This window comes from Mesoplodon densirostris, chromosome 4 (assembly GCF_025265405.1).
Source record: "Mesoplodon densirostris isolate mMesDen1 chromosome 4, mMesDen1 primary haplotype, whole genome shotgun sequence".
In the NCBI taxonomy this organism is placed as follows: Eukaryota; Metazoa; Chordata; class Mammalia; order Artiodactyla; family Ziphiidae; genus Mesoplodon; species Mesoplodon densirostris.
This window is the reverse complement of record NC_082664.1, coordinates 165,030,627-165,055,769: the sequence shown is the minus strand read 5'-3', so window position 1 is coordinate 165,055,769 and position 25,143 is coordinate 165,030,627. Positions and strand designations below refer to the sequence as shown.

Below are 25,143 nucleotides of genomic sequence, written 5' to 3'. Positions count from 1 at the left end.
CTACACACACACACACACACACACACACACCACACACACACTCCTACATACATCACACCCATACACATACATACACACACATACACACACGTGTATACACACCACACACACATACACCACACACTCGTACATACATCACACACCACACACATACACACATATGGGGGCCCTGTTTAGTACAGAGGCGGCAGTGCACTGGGCCATGACGCTCACTTCAAACCAAGAGTGGGTTTCTTGGGATTCAAAAGGCATATACAGTATTTTAGGGGAGATTTATATGAGGAATCTGCCCAGATGTTTCATTTAATGAGAAATGGAAGAAACAACATACAATACGAAAATAATTGTGTTAACTATTTATGCATAGAAAAAGCCTGGAAAATACCTTCGAATTTTAACAGTGGTTATTTTTGAGTGGCAGGATTAGAGCTGATTTTTACATTCTTCTTCATGTCTTTATATATTATACAAAATACGGGGAGCACTTTCCTTAATTTACAAAAGCAAGCTTAGACATACTATATAGAAAGCCAAGGTTTTCAAAGCATCAGAGAAAATCATTATGAAACCTGGGAGGCAAACACAGCCATCAAGGCTAGTTGTGTTTCTGTAATAATGGGCATTTTGACACAATCTGAAAAAACTAATGATCTGGTTGCTTACTAATATGTGAACATTTGGAACCATTGAGACATATCTTTGAATACAAAGAAACATCTAAAGCAATCAAGCAGGAATTCACCATCCTTTTTCTGATTTTCATCCATTTACTTAAATATCAGAATATGCCCGTAAGAAAATGTTCAGTGCTTAAGAAGAAGAACCTAATAAACCAAAAAAAGTGAGGACAGAGAAAGAAATCTTCCAGGAATAACAAAGTCCAGCGAGAACTGATTATGTGTCAAGGCCTAAAAGAAAAATTTAACACGTGCATTTTCCAAATCCCTTGAAAGGGTCATTTCAGTGAAATTGTTCCCCAAGTAAAATATAACATTAGTTTCTTCAGAAACTAATTTCTAGTTTCTAGTTTCTAATTTCTAGTTTCTCCAGAAGCAGCAAATTTGGAAACCAGATTCTTTAAAACGTACTAAATAATATTATATTATATTTTCAAAAGCATATTATTATATTAGCTTTTCCTGGGAAAAAAAGTTCTCAGGGTTCCCACATAGTAAGTTGTTGTTTACACAGTTATTTAACAATTAGTAATTCCTGTGAAAGGCGTCTTTTATTTTCCAAATCTATAGCAGAGGATGGCAAATCAAATAAGGGAATTTTATACAAATGTCGTCTCCCTTGGCTAAGCGAAGGCAGGGAATTACTGCAGGCTGTCCGCACACCCCAGAGGGAAAGCCTGTCTCAGAGGCAAGAGTTAATTCCATGAGTTAGTTACTTGGACAGTCCGAAATGCAGACATTTACAGGTCTACATATGCAAACGACGGGGGTGGGGGGAACCTCGATCTTCTAACCTAGAACACTGAATTTAATTCAGGAGCATAAAAATGCTGAGACTTTTTTTCTCTCCCTAAATAGAAACAAGACCACCTTCCCACTTCAGAGAAGCCCCCTTAAGCTCAGGGGGCCCATGACATCCAGGGTCCCAGGAACAGAACCAACTCCTTGCCCTACACTACACCACTACCCTCCTCTTCTCTCCCCGCTTCCTCTGTGTCAGGGGAGCTACAGGTCTCCCTCTGTGGAGATGCTGACTTCATTTCCATTAGCCTTAATGATCCACCTTACGGGGGCAGGATGCTGTGTGGGCTGCTGAGGGCAGATGAGACTTGGGAATAGACTGCTAAACAATGCATAAAAAGAGGCGCTACCAGCCCTCTGATACCTAATTATTTGCTTGCCTGAACCCAATAAGAAAAACAACCCCATGAAAGGAAAGGATGACAAAGACAGGCTCACTCTTCTCAAACCTTCAGGAAACTCTGGTTCCGAAGGGGGAGGGTGTGGTCTGGGATTTGGGTGCAGACCAGACTTGGAGCTCCCGTACCATCACACATGATCCTGCCATGCGGACTGGAGGCTGGAGGGAAAGGGGGGTCCAGGTGGGACCACCAGGGGGACAGCCCATCCCTGGAAAATGCAGGACAATGCTCCCTCCTCCTTGCCTTTGGGCTGCCAGACAGACTTTTCTGTTCTCAAGTCCTACACACGCCCTGGGAAAACCTGTCCTCCTCGACTGGGGACTCCCCCAGCCCAGTCATCCTACACTCAGCTGTCCTCCACATCCGGGAACCAGCCTCATCCCAACAGCTGTCTACAAAGTCTGGTTCCATATCTGCCACGGTAGCCCACAGCCTGGCTTTTATTCTCCCCAATCATATGCTGCCCCTTTAAAATCACTTGAAAAAAACATATTTGAATGAAATCAGCAGACCGTCCGAATGACACGGATGTACTGTCACCATGTCAGCATCCTGGTTGTGATATTGGGCTACGTTGTACGATGTTGCCACTGGGGAAACTGGATAAAGGATACACGAGCTCTCTATATATTATTCCTATAATATATTACATATATATTATTCCTGTACTCATGTAAATCGACAATTACCTCAATTAAAATGTCCATTAAAGAAAACCCAACGAACATATTTTATAAGCTTCATGTGAACAGAGACCAACCAAGAGGTGATCCTACATGAGGATCAAGATGGTCATACAAACTGAGCCTGGCTGCTGTCCAGGCTTCTGTCATTCAGCAAATACATACGTCATCCTTCAGTATGCTAGTTACCATGCCAGGTATTATGACATCTGCCTCAGCTGATGCTCTCAGAAAATGAATAGTGATGAGAGAAAAATCACTGAGGGAGGCCTTGTGTGCCTGACAATTTCAATTTTTTAACGGGGGTGAAAATATTTAGACACCCATGAAATAACCACACTATTTACGACCAGACATTGCTCCAGCAACAATCCATCAGCTCCCACAGCTCCAGCTGTCCAGAAAACATGAGGGTGGATTCCCCACCACCAACTCTGACTACTTACTACATGCTTAACCATGGCAGCATCCTTCATCCTTCTGCTCTACAGCTATTTAGAAGCAAGTTTCTCAAGGGGCTGCGAGAGAGAACCTGGTACTTGGTTTGCTTCAAAATGAGTTCTCGAAGTCCTGTGTAACCAAAAATAAACTCAAAATGGATTAAAGACCTAACTGTAAGTCCAGACACTATAAAACTCTTAGAGGAAAACGTAGGCAGAATACTCTATGACATAAATCACAGCAAGATCCTTCTGGACCCACCTCCTAGAGAAATGGAAATAAAAACAAAAATAAACATATGGGACCTAATGAAACTTCAAAGCTTTTGTGCAGCAAAGGAAACCATAAACAAGACCAAAAGACAACCCTCAGAATGGGAGAAATTATTTGCAAACGAAGCAACTGACAAATGATTAATCTCCAAACTATACAAGAAGCTCATGCAGCTCAATATCAAAAAAACAAACAACCCAATTCAAAAATGGGCAGAAGACCTAAATAGACATTTCTCCAAAAAAGATATACAGATTGCCAACAAACACATGAAAGGATGTTCAACATTACTAATCATTAGAGAAATGCAAATCAAAACTACAATGAGGGATCACCTCACACCAGTCAGAATGGCCATCATCAAAAAATCTACAGACAATAAATGCTAGAGAGGGTGTAGAGAAAAGGGAACACTCCTGCACTGTTGGTGGGAATATAAATTGATACAGCCACTATGGAGAACATTATGGAGGTTCCTTAAAAAACTAAAAATAGAACTACCTTATGACCCAGCAATCCCACTACTGGGCATATACCCTGAGAAAACCATAATTCAAAAGGAGTCATGTACCACAATGTTCACTGCAGCTCTATTTACAACAGCCAGGACATGGAAGCAACCTAAGTGTCCATCAATAGATGAATGGATAAAGAAGATGTGGCACATATATACAATGGAATACTATTCAGCCATAAAAAGAAACAAAATTGAGATATTTGTGGTGAGGTGGATGGACCTAGAGACTGTCATACAGAGTGAAGTAAGTCAGAAAGAGAAAAACAAATACTGTACGCTAATGCATATATATGGAATCTAAAAACAAAAAAATGGTTCTGATGAACCTAGTGGCAGGACAGGAATAAAGACGAAGATGTAGAGAACAGACTTGAGGACACAGCAGGAGGGGGAAGGTAAGCTGGGACAAAGTGAGAGAGAGGCATGGACATATATACACTACCAAATGTAAAATAGATAGCTAGTGGGAAGCAGCTGCATAGCACAGGGAGATCAGCTCGGTGCTTTGTGACCACCTAGAGGGGTGGGATAGGGAGGGTGGGAGGGAGGTGCAAGAGGGAGGGGATATGGGGATATATGTATATATATAGCTGATTCATTTTGTTATACAGCAGAAACTAACACAACATTGTGAAGCAATTATACTCCAATAAACATGTAAAAAGAAAACCAAACAACAACTATTAGGTATAAAATATGCTACAGGGATATACTGTACAACATGGAGAATATAGCCAGTATTTTATAATAACTATAAATGGAGTATAACCTTTTAAAATTGTGAATCACTATATTGTACACCTGTAATTCATATAATATTATACATCAACTATACTTCAATTTAAAAATAAAAATAATTTCACCTTTAAAAAAAAAAACCCTGGGCTTCCATGGTGGCGCAGTGGTTGAGAGTCCGCCTGCCGATGCAGGGGACATGGGTTCGTGCCCCGATCCCGGAAGATCCCACATGCCGCGGAGCGGCTGGGCCCGCGAGCCATGGCCGCGGAGCCTGTGTGTCCGGAGCCTGTGCTCCGCAACGGGAGAGGCCACAGCAGTGAGAGGCCCGCGTACAGCAAAAAAAAAAAAAAAAAAAAAAAAAAAAAAAAAAAAAAAAAAAAAACCCTGTGTACCTTTTAACCAGAAAGTTCTGGAGATCTTCAACAAACAGGCCATGCATGACAGGCCATGACAACCCTCGTTTAACATGCTGCTTTGTTTGGCAACTCCTATTTATCCAGACTATGTGTAGCTCTCAACTAGTTTAAACAGCCCTTCGGAGCTACCATGGTGACCTTCCCATAACTCACAAGGACCAAAGGCACAGTCCCAGGAGCAAACTCTTCCCAAGGGACGGAGGTTTCAAGGACCGACAATCTTCCTTGGCATATTTATTGCTGCTTGTAACGTATCAAAGTTGTTTTTTTGGTTTTTGGGGTTTTTTTGTGGTAGGTAGGCCTCTCACTGTTGTGGCATCTCCCGTTGTGGAGCACAGGCTCCGGACGGGCAGGCTCAGCTGGGCCCAGGCTCATGGGCCCAGCTGCTCCGCGGCGTGTGGGATCCTCCCAGACCGGGGCACGAACCCGTGTCCCCTGCATCGGCAGGCGGACTCTCAACCACTGTACCACCAGGGAAGCCCCAAAGTATTTTTAATCCATGATCTCATTTGCTTCTTATGATACGTATCAATACTTTTACTTGATGAAACTGAAACTAACTCTCTCAAATATTTATCAATTATTGCTTACTCAGGAATTGACGATTCAACACAATTTTAGCCTTTTTCTGGCCTTCTCCTAGCTTTTGGGACATTTTACCCCATCTCTAGCAGGCAATAGTTTAGGAGAGAGAAAATAGGTCTTGAGTCTGGAAGGTGAAGTTACAGTTCAGCTCCATAATTCACGGGTGACCTTGTATTTAGCTTCCCTGAACCTCGGTCTCTTCATCCGTGACATGGGGGTAACATCCACACTGCAGGGCTGAAGGGAGATTCGATGTGAAAACTTGAATAGTCTAGATAGTGGTTGCTCAAAATGTTACCCTTTGTGTCAGAAGTTGTTTTTTGAAGTAAGATTCATTCAACAGAAATAAGAAACTAACAACCAACATGAAATTTCAGGGCTATCAGAGAATTTTAATTATCTGCATGAATTGCTAGGTAATTGAGAATCGTCCATAATAAGTGGCTGCCTCAGAAATGCCCAGATGAGCAAGAGGATTTCTTTTTTCTTTTCGTTTATCTGAGTTGGTAAAGAAATGCCGCCCTGTTATCTTATCCTTCAATCAGAGATCCCCCATTAAAGTTCTGCATATAACTAAAATCCACAGAATTCTAAGTACTTTACAGGTGTGTCCTTGTCGGATTTCCACATTATGGCTGTATACACAAACGCAGGGTTTAGGAATGCTTATTATTCCCTGCTGATGCCCAGAATGACTGGGAAACAAGTGTGTGCTTAGCCTCTGGCTGAAGAGAATTGCATTATGAACTATCTCTAAGTGGCCAAATTTCAAAGAATATGAAATATGATGGACTTCCCTGGTGGCGCAGTGGTTAAGAATCCACCTGCTAATGCAGGAGACACGGGTTCGATCCCTGGTCTGGGAAGATCCCACATGCTACGGAGCAACTAAGCCCATGCGCCACAAGTGCTAAGCCTGCACTCTAGAGCCCGCGAGCCACAACTACTGAGCCCACATGCCACAACTACTGAAGCCCGCATGCCTAGAGCCCGTGCTCCTCAACAAAAGAAGCCACCACAATGAGAAACCCGCGCACCGCAACTAGAGAAAGCCCACGCGCAGCAACAAAGACCCAACGCAGCCAAAAATAAATAAAATTTAAAAAAAAAAAGAAAGAAATATGACAAAACGCACTTGGAGTGAATATACTGACCACTCCTTTCTGCCTTGTCTGACATTAGCCATTAACGCTAAACTTCTCAAATTATAGTATGGGTGCCAGGGGGGTGGGTGAGCCGCAAGATTACGATGACACGTCTTCCTGATGCACCAGTGTCCTCAAGGAGAGTCCGTGAACCATCCAGAGATGCCTGAGTTCTTGTGTTTACTACTCTCTACACTGGAGTGTCCTCGGGGGAAAAGTTGAAGAGCACTTCTGAGGGTGAAGGAAAATGCCAATTTATGGGACACCCATCTGCTAAGGCCTGTGCCAGGTGTCTGCACACCGTCATCTTGGTTAATTTCTTACTTAGTCATTCAACAATCATGGGAAGAAGAGGGAAGAACAGCCACAGACTTTTATTACTGTTTTGAGATACATTTTAACTGGGTTTTCAGAACCCAGCTCAGCATTTATATCATATCTTTGAGTCTCAGGCCCTAAGTGAGAAAAAAGCACCAGGAACTTGGCAGTCAAAACACACCAGCGGCAACCGCAGACGTGAGAAAATGGGTTGACATAGATACAGATGTGCTGGAGGGGTATGAATTCTCGTTGTACTTAAAAAAGTCAACTTTTGAATATAAACAAATGATCAAATTTACTAACAAACACTCATAAGCACCAATACATGATACATTTATAAATATATATACATACTTTTTTAACTCTTAGAGTTTAATTTCATTCCCTAACCCAGATAGTCAGGAAATAAGTTTGCTCCCAACACGAATTCCAGCCACTGTTTGCTCGACGGAATGTTGCCAGAGATGCACCTGCTCTAGCATAATGCTCCTTTCTTCTTCCCAGTCCGCTCAGAATGGTCCTGTCCATGCTACTGTTAAGTGCCGCCCTCTGAATTATTCTCATCAACATGAGAAGACCTTCTTACCTTAACTGGTTAAAACTAAAAGCTTCCTGAATCAAATCAGCCCACTGAGCCTGTTTCGTCTGTCCTTGGATCCCTCTCCTTTCTAATAACACATAGGACAAAGAAATCTCAGTGAGTGAGCGCCAATGACATACAAACGTCAACTCTATTTTTGTTGTCCTTGTTACTACTGTCATTTTACACCCATCGTGCCAAGCTGCCTTGAGACGCTCACAAATATGGTCAAATGCTTATCAGCAGTTTAAAAAAAAACTCTTAACAGGCCAGAAATACAAACTGAACATTCAGGAAAACATGCCCATAAAAGAATCATTTATTTTTCATGAAATTAACAGAACTGGGGTTTTGGCAAAACCCTAAAACCACTGTGAACACACACACGTCTTCTTTCGTTGACTCACAAAGGAGCTAAGGCCCTTGCCGTGTGCAGAAGATGCAAGAAGTATTGGATGGGAATATTCAGGGCCAGTGGATAGCAGAGCATAGCGTCTACTGTGTACTTAGGAGACAGAGATGCTCCCAGGAGAACAGTCTTCAGTTTCTGTGACAAGCAACAAACTTCTGGCTCCAAAGATGTTTGGGCAAAACAACACCGTCTCCACCCAGGGCTGCTCATCTGCTATTAGGACCATGTATCGACTACAATCATAGGGGAAGAATGCCTAAAACTAATTGTGAAAGATTTCCACAGCTTCGGGTTACGTTTACTTTAAAGGCGTCTCTCGCTAAACGGCTGCCCCAAAGAGCTAAACCGCTGCCCCAAAGAGCAAAAGGCATTAGAGAATTGCTGAACTTCCCCATTTCCCTATCTCACCTTTGCATCCTTGTCTTTCTTATTTCCTCTTTGAAAATTGAATTCAGTAGTCACAGATGTAGAAAACAAACCTATGGTTAACCAAGGGGGAAAGGGAGGGGGAGGGATAAACTGGGAGATGGGGATTGACATATCCACACTACTATATATAGAATAGATACCTAATAAGAACCTACTGTATAGTACAGGGAACTCTACTCAATACTCTGTAATGACCTATATGGGAAAAGATCTAAAAAATAGTGGATGTATGTATTATATGTGTAACTGATTCACTTTGCTGTACACCTGAAACTAACACAACATTGTAAATCAACTATACTCCAATAAAAATTAAAACAAACAAACAAACAGAACCTTCTTAAATGGGTGAAACCTCTTCTCCAGGCCAAGGGACTGAAAACCAGAGGAGAAGCCAAATCATATAGATAACATTATCACCACTACAGCCCCACTGCTGTGAAAACAAACCAGAACCGGTCAAATCAACTTTTTATTTATTCCACTAACTTCGGGTCTCCTGCCAACACGGCAGTAGACTGGGGTACACTGACTGCTCTAATGTGTTTATGTCTCTGTTTGAAATTTAAGTGATACTGATCTTACGGTAAAATGAAATCCTGACTGCTATAGCAAAAGATTAAAAGTGAGAATTGACCCCACTGTATTACGCCATCTGTAAGAATATTGTTCACAAAGGTACCACAAAGACGTAGGGATGTAGATCAGCAATGACCCTCCCTTCTGACCTCCGCACGGACCCCTTTTACCTCCTGCCCTGGACCCCAGCAGTAGCAGGCTTCTCTCCCTCGCTCATCACCTGCTTGCTGTCTGCCTGCTCCTTCAACAACGCCAGCCTTATGAAAGCCTGGACCGTAAGGCGCCTGCTGAAAGCGCCTAAAATAGCGCCTGGCACGTCGGATTGGCAGATTGGCTCAACAAGCACTGAATGCACTGACTTAGCTTCTGAGAACTGAAACGGAGCCCATGGCCTCACCTTTTCATGATGCATTCAACCAGCTTCACGCCACCTACTCTTGGTCTGGTTCAGTGTCAAAGGGCAATGCCCAGACAGATTCACTTCCGCTGGTTGGTTGTTTTCTGCATCATTCAAAAAGTCAACACGATATAAAAAGATACGCGCAGGAGTTGTTCCTGTATCTATTCCTGACCGCTTCGTTCCCCTCTGCCTGCTCCAGGTACACATTTGTATTAGTTTCCTGTTTATCCATCCAGCATTTCTTTTCATTACATGAGCAGGTGTATGTACAGGGAAGATTCCCAGGTCAGGACTGCACATCTTTAATACTGATTCACACTGCCAGATTCCCCTCCTGTAGGTTGTTAAAAGATATTGTTAGGTGGCTATAAAGAGGTGGCAATGCCTTAAATGTATGTGTGTAGCGTCGGTCACTAGAATTTTTCCCATTCTTGTCAAGGGGAATGCTAACCTAATTCTTCACTTTCATTAAACCCAGGCTCTTTTAAAATTTAAATCAATGCAGCATCCCCTGATGGTGGTTGGTTCAAGTTTCCTATTCTACTTCTATCCATCAATTCTCTAGGCTAACAGATTTTCCCTCTAGCAACTTATTAGAGGAAAACAGGCTTTCTAAAAAAGCCTAGTTAATATGGGGGGAATTAAATTTTTATAAGAGTATTCAGGGGTTCTCAGTCAGCAGCAAATTTTTTTTCCATCACAATATCCAAAATGACACGGAAAGAAAAACATAAATGAATATTTAAAATCTTTATTCATTCCAATTCAGGGGACTCCCCCCAAAACTAGTTTATATTCTCAGAGTTTTTAGTAATTCATGACTCTTTTTCACAGTGAGAACCTAAAATTAGAAAATGATGCCTATTTGCAGAATTAATGAAAAGGTCCTTTTCCCACTCCTTTTTGGGTTTTGGGGGTTTTTTGTTGTTTTTTATTTTTGCGGTACATGGGCCTCTCACTGTTGTGGCCTCTCCCATTGTGGAGCACAGGCTCCGGACGCGCAGGCTCAGCAGCCGTGGCTCACGGGCCCAGCCACTCCGCGGCATGTGGGATCCTCCCAGACCGGGACACGAACCCGTGTCCCCTGCATCGGCAGGCGGACTCTCAACCACTGCGGCACCAGGGAAGCCCTCCCACTCCTTTTAGAGACAGCATGAGGAAACAACATACTTCCACATGAGAATCTCTTTAAGGAAACTGACCCTCTAGCTTAGGATATTTATCATAGTCAAGGAGCACAACAGCAATAATCTGCTTTTGTACCAGCACGGTTTGCTAAATACAAGTATACTCGACTAAATTCGTTCCTTTGTTTGATATACGGTTGACCCTGAACAACATGGCAGCTGGGGTACCAGTCCTCCCGGAAGTCGAAAATCCAAGTATAATTTAGAGTGGCTCTTCCATAGCCACAGTTCTGCATCCCAAGGATCAACCATCCACAGATCAAACAACTGCAGATGACGTAGTACTGGAGTATTTACTGTTGAAAACAAATCTGCGTATAAGTGGACCTGTGTGGTACAAAAACCCATGTTGTTCAAGGGTCAACTGTACTTTTGTACCATGACTTCAACACACTTTAAAACCATTTGGCACGGACAGTACGATATCCTTTCCTGTGCTAGGGATTGTGAACATCAATTCTAGGGACAGTTTGTTCACCTTAATCAGTAACTCATACTCCATCCACCAAAGACATGCACGAGAGTATTTTTAGCTGCTGTATTCATACTAGCCCCAAACTGGAAACAAACAAATGTGCATCAAGTGTAGAATGTGTATCTAAATTTCATACAACCGAACAGCAACGGGGAAAAATGAACAATTTATATATGCAACAACATGAATGAATCCCACAAAATGTAAGTATGATTCCATTCATGTGGAATTTAAATCAGGCAAAACTGCTTTATGGTGACATAGGTCAGAATGATTACCTTTGGGGAGGGGGACGTTGTTCCAACTGGGAAAAGGGGACCAGGGACCTTCTAGGGTGATGCAAATGTTCTACATCTTGATCTAGGTGGTCGTTACATGGGTTAAAATTTTTGAGATTTGTGAACTTTACTCTATGTAAATTATACCTGAGCTGGTCAGCTAGCATCCTAACCAAGAAGTCCTTACTCAACAAGTGGCAACTAGAAGCACTTCTGCTGTCCACGTTTGAGTAATACTAGATCCTCAGCAATGATTTTTTTTTCTTGATGAAATTTGTGGCTTATTAGCATGATAAGTGTTAAGAATGGGGTAAAAAAAGATTTAGATACTCCCTATCCTGCTTCCTACTCTGATCTCAGAACATGCTGGAAAAAAGGTATGGTTTCTATACTTTTTGTTAGGGGTCAGCAAACACTGCGGATCCATTCCCCTCCCCTCCCCGCTCTACCAGCCACTGGGTCCTAACACACCAACCTCTTCTCCGCACCTGGATGGCTCATCTCAACCCTCTCCCTTGATGAGGGGACAACTGGCCACTTGGAAAAGGAGGAGGCTCCCAAAACAAGTACTGCCTCAAGTCCCCACCTCTTTGCCTCGTTCCCAGGACCCAGGGATGGAAGGTCCATCAGCCAGAGGAGCTGACTACAGGAAGCTCAGGCACGGGCACCCCTTCAGAGAAGCCTGGAACTCCTCTAGGTGATAAATCTTCCAGAAAGCCTTAGCTCTTCATCCCACTTCCTCTCTGCCCCACCCACCAAACACAAACACACACACACACACACACAAAACCATCCTCAAGTCAACAAAAATTCAGAGTTTGGGCAAAATGTTGAAGATAAATTTCTTTTAAAGATTTACGGGGCTTCCCTGGTGGCGTAGTGGTTGAGTCCACCTGCTGATGCCAGGCTGGCCCAGAGGAGCAGAAGGGGTGAACGTCCAGCCCTCTCTCCCTCCCGACTCCTGGGAACCTGCTGGAAGCCCACCTACTGCTTCCCTCCCCTACACCAGCGTGGCCTGAGTCAGAGGTTCAGAATGAGGAAGCCCTTTACTGCCACATACTACAGCCCTCAATTAGCTTTTCTCAGGAATAAAGTTATATCTTGGTCTCCGTCTGTCTGAACCTTCAGCCCGACTTCTCAACTGGTTCAGAGCTCAGGTGGGAAAGGCTGTGTTGTTAATGGGCCCTCGTGCTTCACACACGGCCTCCGGGGGCCTGGGGCAGGTGTGGTGGGAAGGCAAAGAAGCCGGGAAGAGGCTTCACTGGGGCCCCTGCATGATGCAGAGAACGCACCCATCACAGGGGCCTCTGGGGATGGAGCACCTGATATCCACCCATAGGCAGTCTCTGCATGACTTTTTCATTCTTTTGTTCTGGAACAATAGGTATTTCCTAGACAGGTAACCTGAGAGACCCAGCATTTAGTCTCCTTGAATAAAACACTAAAGTCTCAAGTAACAAAATGAAATCAGGGGAGGGTGGCACAGTGGTTGAGAGTCCGCCTGCCGATGCAGGGGACACGGGTTCGTGCCCCGGTCCGGGAAGATCCCACATGCCGCGGAGCGGCTGGGCCCGTGAGCCATGGCCGCTGAGCCTGCGCGTCCAGAGCCTGTGCTCCGCAACAGGAGAGGCCACAACAGTGAGAGGCTTGCGTACCACAAAAATAAATAAATAAATATTTTTAAAAATGAAATCAGGGGAGAAGAATAAATTAGGAGTTTGGGATTAACAGATACACACTACTATATATAAAATACATAAACAACAAGGACCCACTGTATAGCACAAGGAATTATATTCAATATCTTGTGATAACCTATAATGGAAAAGAATCTGAAAAAGTATATATATATATATATATATGTGTGTGTGTGTGTGTGTGTGTGTGTAATATATCACTTTGCTGTACACCTGAAACTAACACAACATTGTAAATCAACTATACTTCAATTTAAAAAAAAAAACACGAAATCAGAAAGACCCTCAAAGTCCTCAGCTAGCTCTAAATGGCATTATGAACATTTACGGAACATATAAAATGCAAGTTTAAACCCAAACCTGCTGGGTTTAAAATGAATTGACTGCCTCTTTCTCTCTGGCAAGTGTACAATTTTTCTAACCAGTGTCAACGCTCAGTCTGCCCAACCTACAGGTTGACCTACAGGTCAAGGCCAGTGTGAGGCAACCCCAAACTGCCTCAACTGATCCCGTAAACCAAATCATTTCCAAATTTCCATCTCGTCCTGCTATAGAGCCACAGTTTATGTCTATAAACTTTGAATCCTCCTGCTCCAAGAAGGAGAGAGAAATGAACAAAATCAGAGCAGCTCCCTAAAGGTATTAAACATAAAGCAATGTGCCTTAGAGATCAGTTAGTCCTTCTTCCTCGTTCCTTGTATGAAGCAACTGTAAGGACATAAAGTAAGTTCAGTATATGACCTGACCACACATGGGGAAACCCAACAGGAACTGGTATTAGAGGATATTAAAAAAATATTAATTGCGTTAGTTGTGATCATGTTATTTTAGTTACATGGGGAAACTTCCTTCCTTCCTTCCTTCCTCCCTCCCTTCCTTCTTTCTTTCTTCGCAGGACAGGATTAATACTTAATCCACACTAAGTATTATTAGGGGTGGAATGTCAAGATACTTATTTTTGAAGTTGAGAGGTAACTGACATATAACATTGTGTAAATTTACTGGTGTACAACATGTTGCTTTATGTTGCTTTGATACACTTACATACTGCAGTAGGATTACACTGCAGTGTTAGCTAACACCTCCACTGCCTCACATAATTACCATTTCTTTCTTGTGGCGAGAACATTTACCATCTAGTCTCTTAGCAACTTTCAAGTACATAGTAGAGTATGTTAGCTATAGTCACCACGCTGTGCATTAGATCCCCAGAACTTATTCATCTTCTAACTGCAAGTCTGTACCCTTTGATCAACATCTCCCCAACTTCCCCACCCCCAGCCCCTGGTAACCACCTTTCTACTCTCTGCTTCTACAAGTTCAGCTCTTTTAGATTTCACATATAAGTGATATCATACAGTATTTGTCTTTGTCTATCTGACTTATCTCTAGGTCCATCCATGTTTTTGCAAATGGCAGGATTTCCTTTTTTCTCATGGCTGAATAATACTCCATTTTATCAATACCATATCTTCTTTATCCATTCATACAGTGATGGACACTTAGCTTGTCTCCATGTCTTGGTTATTGTGATTAATGCTGCAATAAGATATCTTCAATTTACTTTAAAATATGTTAGCATTTTTTACAAATGGAGCGAGTTAAATAGCAAATGAATGAATGAATAGCTGTCTGACCCAAGGGACACACACTTGGTTAGTGGAGGAGCTGGGTAATAGCCAAGCATCCTTCCTCTAATGGTTTACAAGGGACCCTTTACAGTGTTTTATACTCTCAACACCAGAGCAGCTACTCAAGGCCGTTCAGAGGCCCATTTGGGCTCCGCCCACTCAGCTTTGGAGGGGCCCTGCACGGTCCAAATTAGTGTGGCAAACTGGGCTTTGATGAAAAGAGTAAGCTGCTAGACTGGACTTCCACTCAGATCCAAATGACCAAGGCATGGCAGAACAGTCATTGAACACTAGTCTGAGTAGACATCTGTTCCAAGTTTCTACAACCATATCAGTGTACCAAGAAACTAGAATCTCTCATCATGTAATAACATGACCTAACAGAATTAGGGTATATTCATACAGTAATAACCAGGAACTGCTTACTATGTACCAGGGACTATTCCAAGGGTTTGACAAGAACAATCTCAGTTAATCACTGCAACATCCAAAGAGGCTGTTATCTCCATCATGCAGAGGAAGGGAACCAGAGCACAGAGAGTTTGAGAAAGTTACCACGACCACAGAGCCCTAAGGGACAGCCCTAAGGGACAGCACCACCCTTTAGGATGACTCCGCCGTACGTTCTCCTTGGGCCACACTCCATTTCCACATAGTCACAGCCGATGCTTTTCTCTGGGAGAAATGGTCCAGGGATACTTCTCATTTCTGTCCTTAAAAACAGTACAGGGGGCTTCCCTGGTGGCATAGCGGTTGAGAATCTGCCTGCTAATGCAGGGGACACGGGTTCAAGCCCTGGTCTGGGAGGATCCCACATGCCGCGGAGCAACTGGGCCCGTGAGCCACAACTACTGAGCCTGTGCATCTGGAGCCTGTGCTCCGCAACAAGAGAGGCCGCGATAGTGAGAGGCCCGCGCACCGCGATGAAGAGTGGCCCCCGCTTGCCACAACTAGAGAAAGCCCTCACGCAGGAACGAAGACCCAACACAGCAAAAATAAATAAATAAATTTTTTTAAAAAGAGAAAAAGCAGAATCCGCCCCACGGGCCCAAACAAAATGTCCGATGTCAGAAAAATCTTTCACTTTGTTTTTCTCATGAAAAATTCAAACCATTCAGGTGCCCGCCTAACTCTCTTCTCCAAACAAATCTGGACTAGAAAGGCAGGCAGCTCTGTGATTTCCCCTCTAGAGAACTATCTGAAGGCTCCCCACTGGACAGCAGAGACCCAGGCTGCCCACTGAGCCTCTCATCCCGATGCGATGGGCAGCTGCCAGTCATTCCCTTCAAGGGCTCTGAGCGAGTTTCTGCAGAAAAGTCTTCACACACATGCACAGGAAAGAAAGGAGGATGCAGTCAACCTTCCAAGACCTTCTCTAATGCTTCCAGTACTGACAAGGACTTTGAATGAACCTTTACAGTTAAATTACATCATTAATGTTATGTCTTCAAAGCTAAAATGAGATACAAGACTAAAAAAATCAATTTGAAACAACTGATCCTAGAAAAGGTGAGGTGTCTTAGGATGAAATGGGGATACTGCCTGTTGGAATGGTCCCATTCCAGAACCCTTTCTCTCCATTAATCCAACAAGAATAAGTTAAGGGTGTCTGGTGTAATCTTAGAAGAAGTCACAGAATTCTCAAAGGAGGTCTTCAATTCTTCGAGAATTCTCAAAGAATTCTCAAAATACAGCACATGTAGCATCTGAAAGCACGGAGGAACGGGTAGACTAAAAACCAGATCACCAAGAACCAAGAGTTCTAACTCCAAAGGGTTCAGTAATTATTGGCATGAACGTTTCTGCAAAGGGCCTTGATCACAAAAAGAAAAAGCATTTTTATCTTGGCTACTTTCCCTATTTGAAAAACCTGAGTTTCCTCAAAAATTAGTAGCCTGAATGAGCAAGGTAATAATTAAGGCAAAGAGGCCATATTTCCTATCTGCCATGGAAGTGAACAGTGGTATCTACAAATAACAAGAGCCTCTCACAAGGAACAGCTTCCTTTCACTAGCTGGGAACTTCTCGTTCCTTCCCCAAATTTATCATTGTTAAAATTAGTATTTGACATTCACCAAATGCCAACAGCAGGCCTCTATCTGCTATTATGACGACATCATTTGTTCACCTCTGAGCTGACTTCCAAAACATTGTTAACTTCGGCCCAGGAAACAAGAGTCAGGCAAGAAGATAAGGAAGGCAATTTGAAGTTATACTAACAATAAAAATAAATTAGTGATATAATTTTCAGCCGTTGTCAAGGGCATGCTTTATGGTTTTTACATTAAAAAGACTAGAAACTCTTTCTTTTTTTTTTCTTTTTATGACTTCAGACAGTGCAGATGTGATGGTTATAATGGCTAAAGGCTAGTCAGGAAAAGACCTTGGGATAGTCTCCTATCTAAAAATGTGTGTTGACATTACTAAGCAATGAAACTTTGAAAACCCAAAGGCAAGTCTGTCTATTCTGCAGCCCAGTCGTGTCTTCCCTTTTCTCACCCATATTTTGGTGCTAAGTATCTCACAGTTGGGAATGGCAAGGCCAACATGGAAGCCAGACAAATAACAAGAGACAGAAGGCCTAGGCCTGTCTTTCACCCCAAAGAAGCCACGACGAAAATGGCAGAACCAGGGGATTCCCTGGTGGCGCAGTGGTTGAGAGTCCGCCTGCCGATGCAGGGGACACGGGTTCGTGCCCCAGTCCGGGAGGATCCCACATGCCGCGGAGCGGCTGGGCCCGTGAGCCATGGCCGCTGGGCCTGCGCGTCCGGAGCCTGTGCTCCGCAACGGGAGAGGCCACAACAGTGAGAGGCCCGCGTACTGCAAAAAAAAAAAAAAAAAAAAAAAAAAAAGGCAGAACCAAAGCTAATTTTAACTAAACTCTAGCCGTTCAGTATTTAAACCAGTTCCAAGGTGGTTTCATTTCAGAACTCTCACATTAACTCAACTAGCATATTCTCTTCCTCAAAGTCGAAGAGACCAGGGAAACGGAGATTTCCACGGTCCTTCTCATGCCTGACTATATAAGCACAACCCATGGTTCATGCCTCCAGGAAGGCAAATACAATATTATATTGTAACCACTAATTTCTAGGCTTGTCTCCATGACAGGGCCCTCAAAACGCCAGCGACACGATGTATCCATCTGTTTGTTTGACAGCAGCGCCTGGCTCAGGCTGGACATCCATCATCTCTGTGCCATAAATACTGAATAAATCTTTATAAACACAGAATCTCTGAGAAGACTTTCTGCTCAAGAACACCCTTCCAACTCAAGCCAAAATTTCACTATTAAAGGTTAATTTCTTTGGCTCTGTCTTCCCGAGTTTTTAAAGTAGATCTCTCTGAAGGGTGTCACTGTTTTCTCATCTGCCGTGAGCTAATATATAAAGGGAATAAAACAAAATGGCTCAAAGGGAAAGATTAAAGAGGAGAGAAGCAGTGAGGAAGGGGTGGTGGGAAGAGTGAAGGAAATGAGAAGAAAAGATAAGGTGGGAAGGAGGCAAAGACACACCCGCCTCCTTCAGTCCTGCCTGGAATCCACCGTCACAGCCTCCTTTCCTGGAGGAACTGTGGACGTTCCTGGGTGTATTCACCCCTATTGTGCCTCTTCTTACAAATGAAATGGAGGAAGCAGGTTTTCACGGTCCCCAAAACGCTCAACAGTGGTTGCAAGTTCCTTTTTGATTTTTTTCTCCTTTTTAGAAAAGAAAGCAAAACAAAAGGAGAGAACACTCTACACACCACCTTTCACGACCTCAAAGTGCAACATCATTAGACTTTGGACGTGAAAACTCTGCCTGCAGGTCAATGTTCAAGGTTTGGGGTGACAACTAAAAACGGTGACCAGGAAAGGAAGGGCTTTGCAGATCCAACTGAAATAAAACATTAGGAGAATGAAGTTCCGCTTCTGTATAACGTTTACAAGAAATCAAAGTTTTAAGAAAAGCAAATTACTAGGAAAGACTAATAACTCCTTGAGCATATGGTTTAAATTTTATGGAGTTTTTGGTCCATTCTAATTCATTAATAAGACCTGGAGAATTATTTCCGCTGCATTTTTATACCGTCAAAGAGATTCTCTTTTATAACTTTAAATGCAAATTGCAAATTTACATTTTTTCACCTTTCTGTGCAAGAAAATTCAATTTATACAATTTCCAATCTATTCTACATTCTAGAGATTTTACTGAATCTGACTGTTAGCAAGTGCTTCTCGGGTGGAGGGTTTTAGTTTCCATCTTTGAGTACAGCGTAGAATAAAGTAAGCTTAGGTGAGAGAGGGGAAAAACGGAGTTTGCCATTTGTCACATCAGATTAAACAAACCAAAACAAACAAACAAATGTATATCTATATATCCAAAAGGACTAAAATGCAACAAGAGTATTAGCGGGGAAAAAGGGGGAACAGCTCTACTCTTTCATAATTACTACATATTTTAAAAAAGAGACTTTTATGAGGAGTTACAAGGAATAAACAAACCACCCCAGGCCAGGGAAGCCCCATCTCTGCCTCTCATCAGATTTAAAGAGAAGCTCCTGCTATAAAGTAAGACACGTCAGGCCACTAAATTCTTCTCCATTTTGTTTAGACAAACAAAATCTCCCCAGCCTGCCTGGTACCAAAGACACAGCAGGACGAAAGAAGGAATTGCAGGCCCCTCTCAGGACTCGGGGACCGTCGGGTTCAAGTGCAAACCACTCAGAACACAGCTCTGCAGCTTGTTCATGCAACAGATGTTGACACCGACGATGCTAACAGGAGGGAGGATGAACGGGAAGAGGAAAATTCCACAGCTGAACCCTCACATGCAGGCAAACAATACGATGCACATTTCAGGCGTATCAATTTCATCTCCGTAGCGCACTGAATGGTGATAAAGCTTCCAGCAGATATAAAGGGATGTGCCTTCACAAAATAATTGTATAAACATGTGGCTCTTGCTGTCTGGCCTTCAGTGAATAGATGCACCCACATACGAGCACTTTCAATCCACGGGAAACCACAGCAAACAACCGTTCTGGTCTCTGAGACGCACGCAGTCTGTTTACCCACAGAAAGCACCTGTCATATAACTTCAGACATGAGTTGCAGAAAAGAAAAATAATTTTAGCCTGGGGGATACAGAACAGTAGATAGTCCTCTGACAGCCAGGCACTGGGCTTGGGATAACAGCTCCTGGGAGATGTAGACAAGGGCGCCTGACATCTGTTCTACCCGGACAACGGTCTCCCACCCATGAGGGCTGCATGACTCCGTTTTAACAGCTGGGAGGGGAAGATGGGAAAGATTCCTGCACCAGAAGGCTGAGGTCTTGGGAAAATTCCATGGAAAACCAAAATCCGATGCAAGTATTATGTCTTTCTAAAAAAAAAAATGAAAGTAACATAGTGCTGTTTGAGGATATGGTTTATACTCGGTGTCCAAAGGCAAGTCTCTTTATTTTTTGTTGTCTAACTGAAGTCAAAACTATTAACTTGGGCTTCCCTGGTGGCGCAGTGGTTGAGAGTCCGCCTGCCGATGCAGGGGATACGGGTTCGTGCCCCAGTCTGGGAAGATCCCACATGCCGCGGAGCGACTGGGCCCGTGAGCCATGGCCGCTGAGCCTGCGCGTCCGGAGCCTGTGCTCCGCAGCGGGAGAGGCCGCAACAGTGAGAGGCCCGCATACCGCAAAAAAAAAAAACTATTAACTGTATGGCAGAATGGGGCGAGGCAGGAAGGAAAGAGGCAGATAGGCTTCCTCTACGCTACGGAGAACAAACCCATCACATCTCTACCACGATGCCTCAAACTTCAGAAGTTATGGCGAGAATTTTAAATCTCAAGGTTAGTAATCCCTAGCACGACTCCAAAAATGGAGACCCACTACCCCTGCTAAGAGGTCAGCAGTAGTGGACACATTTCATTACAATATTTAAGTCCCAGACCAGTGAAATGAATAGAAAGGAGGTCCCAGCAAACAGGAAGGTGACAAGGCAAAGATGTGCCCAGGGAGCCCTACTGATAGAATAGCCTGGGCTTAGAAACAGGGTTTTCTTAGAAGCTGAACATGCCGTTTAAGAAAGGAACTGAATTAATGTCCTGGGGAGTTAAGCCTTTTCATCCTTCCAACGCAGAGAGGACAGAAGCCAAATATATAATTCCATCAGGGCAGAGGAGAAACGAGGCCGTTACCTGATGTGAAGCAAAGGACCAGGGTTGGAGAAAAGAGGCCAAGAGCTGCTCAGAATGAGGATTCTTCTCTAAGGCAGATCTGAGATCAGGGATCCAAGGTGAAGAGGATGAGGACCAATGCCCAAGGTGCAGGGCAAGGACTTCAGCTGCCGGAATCACTCTATAAGCCTGGCTTGGAGCGGGGTATGTGGGAAGTGATCACAGCAGGCCTGACTTCTGTCCTTGGAAGGGGCTGCTTCCAAGGCTGGCCCTTGACTGGCACCTGAGAACTTGGATTTGCAAAGGGTTCCCACCGTGCAAACTGCAGAGACTGGCTCCCTGTCCGACCCTGTTCATGTATCAGTGTGGTTCAGGCCTGAGTAGGACAAAAAGGTGAGGTAAGGGAGGATTGGCTCTCCACCTGACTACGAAGCTGGGACATTGGTGCTGGATGTCCCTGCCCTCAGACTGGGACTGACATCACTGGCTCCCCTGCTTCTCAGGCCTTCAGACTCGGACTGGAATTATACCACCACCTCTCCCGGGCCTCCAGCTGCTGACTGCAACTCATGGGACTTCTCAGCCTCCATAATGACATGAGCCAATTCCTTATGATGAATTACCTATCTGTCTAACTGTCTATTCATCTATCTATCTATCTATCGATCTCCTTTTGGTTCTGTTTCTCTGCTGAACCCTGAATAATACAGGAATATTATTTAATAGGTGTGAGGCTATTGCAAGGAATTTTGTAACTTTTCAGTTATGGAGGGAGATTTGCTAATTTACGTCCTTAAATTTTTGGAATCATTAAGCAATAACCTGTTAGGTGCTATTATCCCTAAAGCCACCGGTTAATTCAGGGTTAGTAATGAAGGCTCACAAGTAGCGGAAGAACAGCCTGGAATATAAAAGCCAGGACCCCAGCCTACTTCACAGCTTTGACTGGACCCAGCCCTGCTCCAGCCCCTGATCACTACAGCAATGGATAGCTATGGGGCACCCATCATCTGGCCTCAGTGCCAGGCCTTTCACACACATTATCACAAAACCTCAAACCCTGAAGGACTCTCCCATTTTACAGATGGGATTCGGAAAGGCAGAGCAATTTGTCAGAAGTCACAAGTCAAGGTGTGTCTGGTTCCAAACCCCACACACTCTATATCATCATCACTCTGTGGCCAACTACAATTTGAGAAACACTCCAACAGACTGGGTTTCGTTCAGAAGAAAAAAAATTTTAGGGCTGATTATTCAAGGTAAGACAACTACAGAAAAGCAAGAGAGCTTTTCCCTGTTGGCATATACAAAAATATTCAGTATCACCCTAGGCCTTTGGAAGTACTGAGAGCACCCTGAGAAGAACATATCCAGCCCAGGTGAGACTCCAAAGACTTAAGGAAAAGTCGCTGAAATTCAGGGCACCAGCTGCCCCTACGGTGGGCGACCACGTAAGTGTCTCATTCCACTCGAGCTGAGGGTAAACTGTACTACGCCTATGAACGTTTCCACAGTGGGTGAAAGGTTTATGTTGAACATCTGCTTTCCTTCTGGGAGTCTGGAATTTGGGCACCGCCAGGCAGAGGTGCCTACATGATCAGCCCCACTAAAAACCCAGGCTGCTAGGTTTTAACCTAGCTTCTCCAGTAGACACCATCTCACACACAGGGTCACAACTTATTGCTGGGGAATTAAGCTCATCCTGTGTGGCTCCACAGGGAAAGGACGCTTGGAAGCTCGTGCCTGGTCTCCCTGGACTTTGCCCCACATGCCTTTTCCTTTTGCTGATTTTGTATCCTCTCACTGTAATAAATCACAGCCATGAGTAAGACTATCCGCTGAGTCCTGTGAGTTCTAGCAAATCATCAAACCGTGGTGGTCTTGGGGACCCTAACCCAGGGGGCTTCATACCTACCTTGTGAGTGACCAACTAAGCTGTGGTACCACAGATGCTCAAGATCCAACCCTTTGCCATGTAGACCAGGAACGCATGTCTCCCATCCCATTGCACCAAGGAGGGATGATACTTCAAACTCAGAGGCACTCACAGATCCGCCTAAACTTGGACCGCAGGAAGTGTGGCATCCTGAAATGCTTGCCTAACAGACAGGTAGTCTTCCCATTGACATTGGGACTCTAAACACAACCATTCATCAGGTGAGGCTTGACCGCTCGTAGTACCCGGATGAAACGGAGCTGAGAGTCGGCCAGGAGCAGGGCCGCAAATGTGTTATCTGTTCTGTAGGTTCATCACTCTGCGTGTTAGTCAGGGTTCTGCAGAGAAACAGAACCAGTAGGAGATACAGAGAGATACAGGAGGAGATTTATTATAGGAATTGTCACACAGTTATGGAAGCTGAGAAGCCCCACAGTCGGCTGTCTGCCAGCTGAAGAACCAGGAAAGACAGAGGTGCGATTCAGTCTGAGTTCAAAGGCCCGAGAACTGGGGAAGCCAATGGGTGAAGTCCCAGAGTCTGAAGGCCCAAGAACCAGGAGCCCCAGTGTCCCAGAGCAGGAGCAGATGGGCGTCCAGCTCAAGAAGAGAGTGAATCTGCCCTTCCTCCGCCTTTTTGTTCTACGCAGGCCCTCAGGATTGGATGAGGCTTCTGCACATTAGGGAAGGCTCTCGGTTACGCAGTCCACTGACTGAAATGCTAATCTCCTCCGGAAACACCCTCACGGACTCACCCAGAAATAATGTTTCACCAGCTATCTGGGCATCCCTTAGCCCAGCCAAAACATATTACTGCAAAAAATGCTCTGAATGCATGGCTTTAGTTTTTCCTTCTTTTTTGCGGTTTTTATTCCGTGAATATACAACAAGTGCCCGCTTCTTGGAGAAGCATGTGTAAGGCATTTTGGGGAGACGCTAACAATAAGGTCCTGTTTCCCTTCAAAGCATGTGAACCCTGAACAAGTGTTCCAAAATTCCATGAGTTGGAACTACCAGATTCTGTTTCCCTTGGCCCAATTTCATCCTTCTTTTGTTGACTGAATCATCAAGGAAAATTGAGGAAGAGAACCGTAAGAAAACCTAGACTATTTTGTTTGAAAAGGCACATATAAAAAATATCAAACCCTTCAATCTGAGAAAGGGGCAAAAAAAAAAAAAAAAAAAAAAGAATACCATGCAACCTGGAACAGGAAATGAGGGCAGAAAGAAGAATACCAATCGTTGGTAATCAAATCCTGTGGTCTGCAGAAGGGCATTCTGTAGTGATGAGAATAAGCAGCAAATCTCCAGGAAAAGTGTGAGGCATCAAAGTAGCTGCGGCTAGGAAAGGTATTCAGCTGGGAGACCAGGGGATCTCCATGCCCCTCTCATCTCTAAGAGGAGAACAGCACAAACAGGGTAATTCTGAGGCTGGTTAAGATGAAACCTGACCGAGCACCTGGTGTGTGGTCTGTGGGTTTCTCCCTGGTGATATGATGTCGTCTGCGCCCCACCCATTCCCCGTCCCCTCCCCAATGCCCAGAATGCATCTGGGCACAGTCAGTGGTTCTTTTCGGTTATCCAGTGAGAGTTCAGGGATTGTTCAGTGGCTACGTAGCATCTGCGTTTACTTTAATTGAGTGGGCTTCACACAAGACTCTCTCTCCAAGGGTCTCCCCTTGCTGTGCAGGCTCTCCCAATTACTAATGTATCTCCATCCTGGGAGAAGATGGCTGGAATCTGGGCTTCAGTGGCTGCCAAGCGTGACCTGTCCCCCAATAACAGCAGAGCACAGGTGACAAGGAAGCCATGAGGCTGGACGACAGGGAGTCTTCAGGGAGCGAGCAATCTCAGCATCTCCAGCAGCACAGGTAAGTACTGGCACCTGACACCATCCATCCGTCCATCCGTCCATCCATCCGTTCACTCATTCATTCATTCCCACTTTGGAGGGAAAGTAAAAGACTTCAAACCTGGCCCCAGCCCCCAAGTCGGACCTGCCAGAGACCCAAGAACACTGAGACAGCAGAGAATGAACCCCGGAACCACCCACAGCATCGCCTGCAAACGACCGTGGGCTGATGGAAAAGGCTTCAGAGTCACAGCCTCACACGGTCGGGAAAACTCTAGAGCTGTCGCCCCCCACCAACAGGGGCAGGTTCCAGTCGGTCTCTGTGGGCCCAACAGCTCCCCACAGCCCACTGTCACCAAAGGGGAAGAACTGCCCCCGGTCGCTGGGAGCAGCAGTAGCCCCTGTCCCCAAACAGCCTGCAGAATCTGGAAACCAGCCTTCCTCAGATGCACCCCAAATCCTTCTTCCTTCAGATTCACCCCAAATCCTTCTTCCTAGCGCAGAATGCCAGACCCAAAGGGTTCCCACAGCCAGCTCT

General features: G+C 44.4%; 1 protein-coding gene and 1 non-coding gene across 2 annotated transcripts in view; both read right to left on the bottom strand.

Annotated features, from left to right (window-relative positions):
• CAMK1D (calcium/calmodulin dependent protein kinase ID) overlaps window positions 1–25,143 on the bottom strand; it is a 420,150-nt gene that overhangs the window by 326,582 nt on the left and 68,425 nt on the right. The gene's annotated exons all lie outside the window — the stretch shown is intronic.
• On the bottom strand, window positions 9,745–9,874 carry LOC132489690 (U6atac minor spliceosomal RNA). Its single transcript, XR_009532079.1, has one exon. It is a non-coding gene; the product is annotated as a U6atac minor spliceosomal RNA (small nuclear RNA).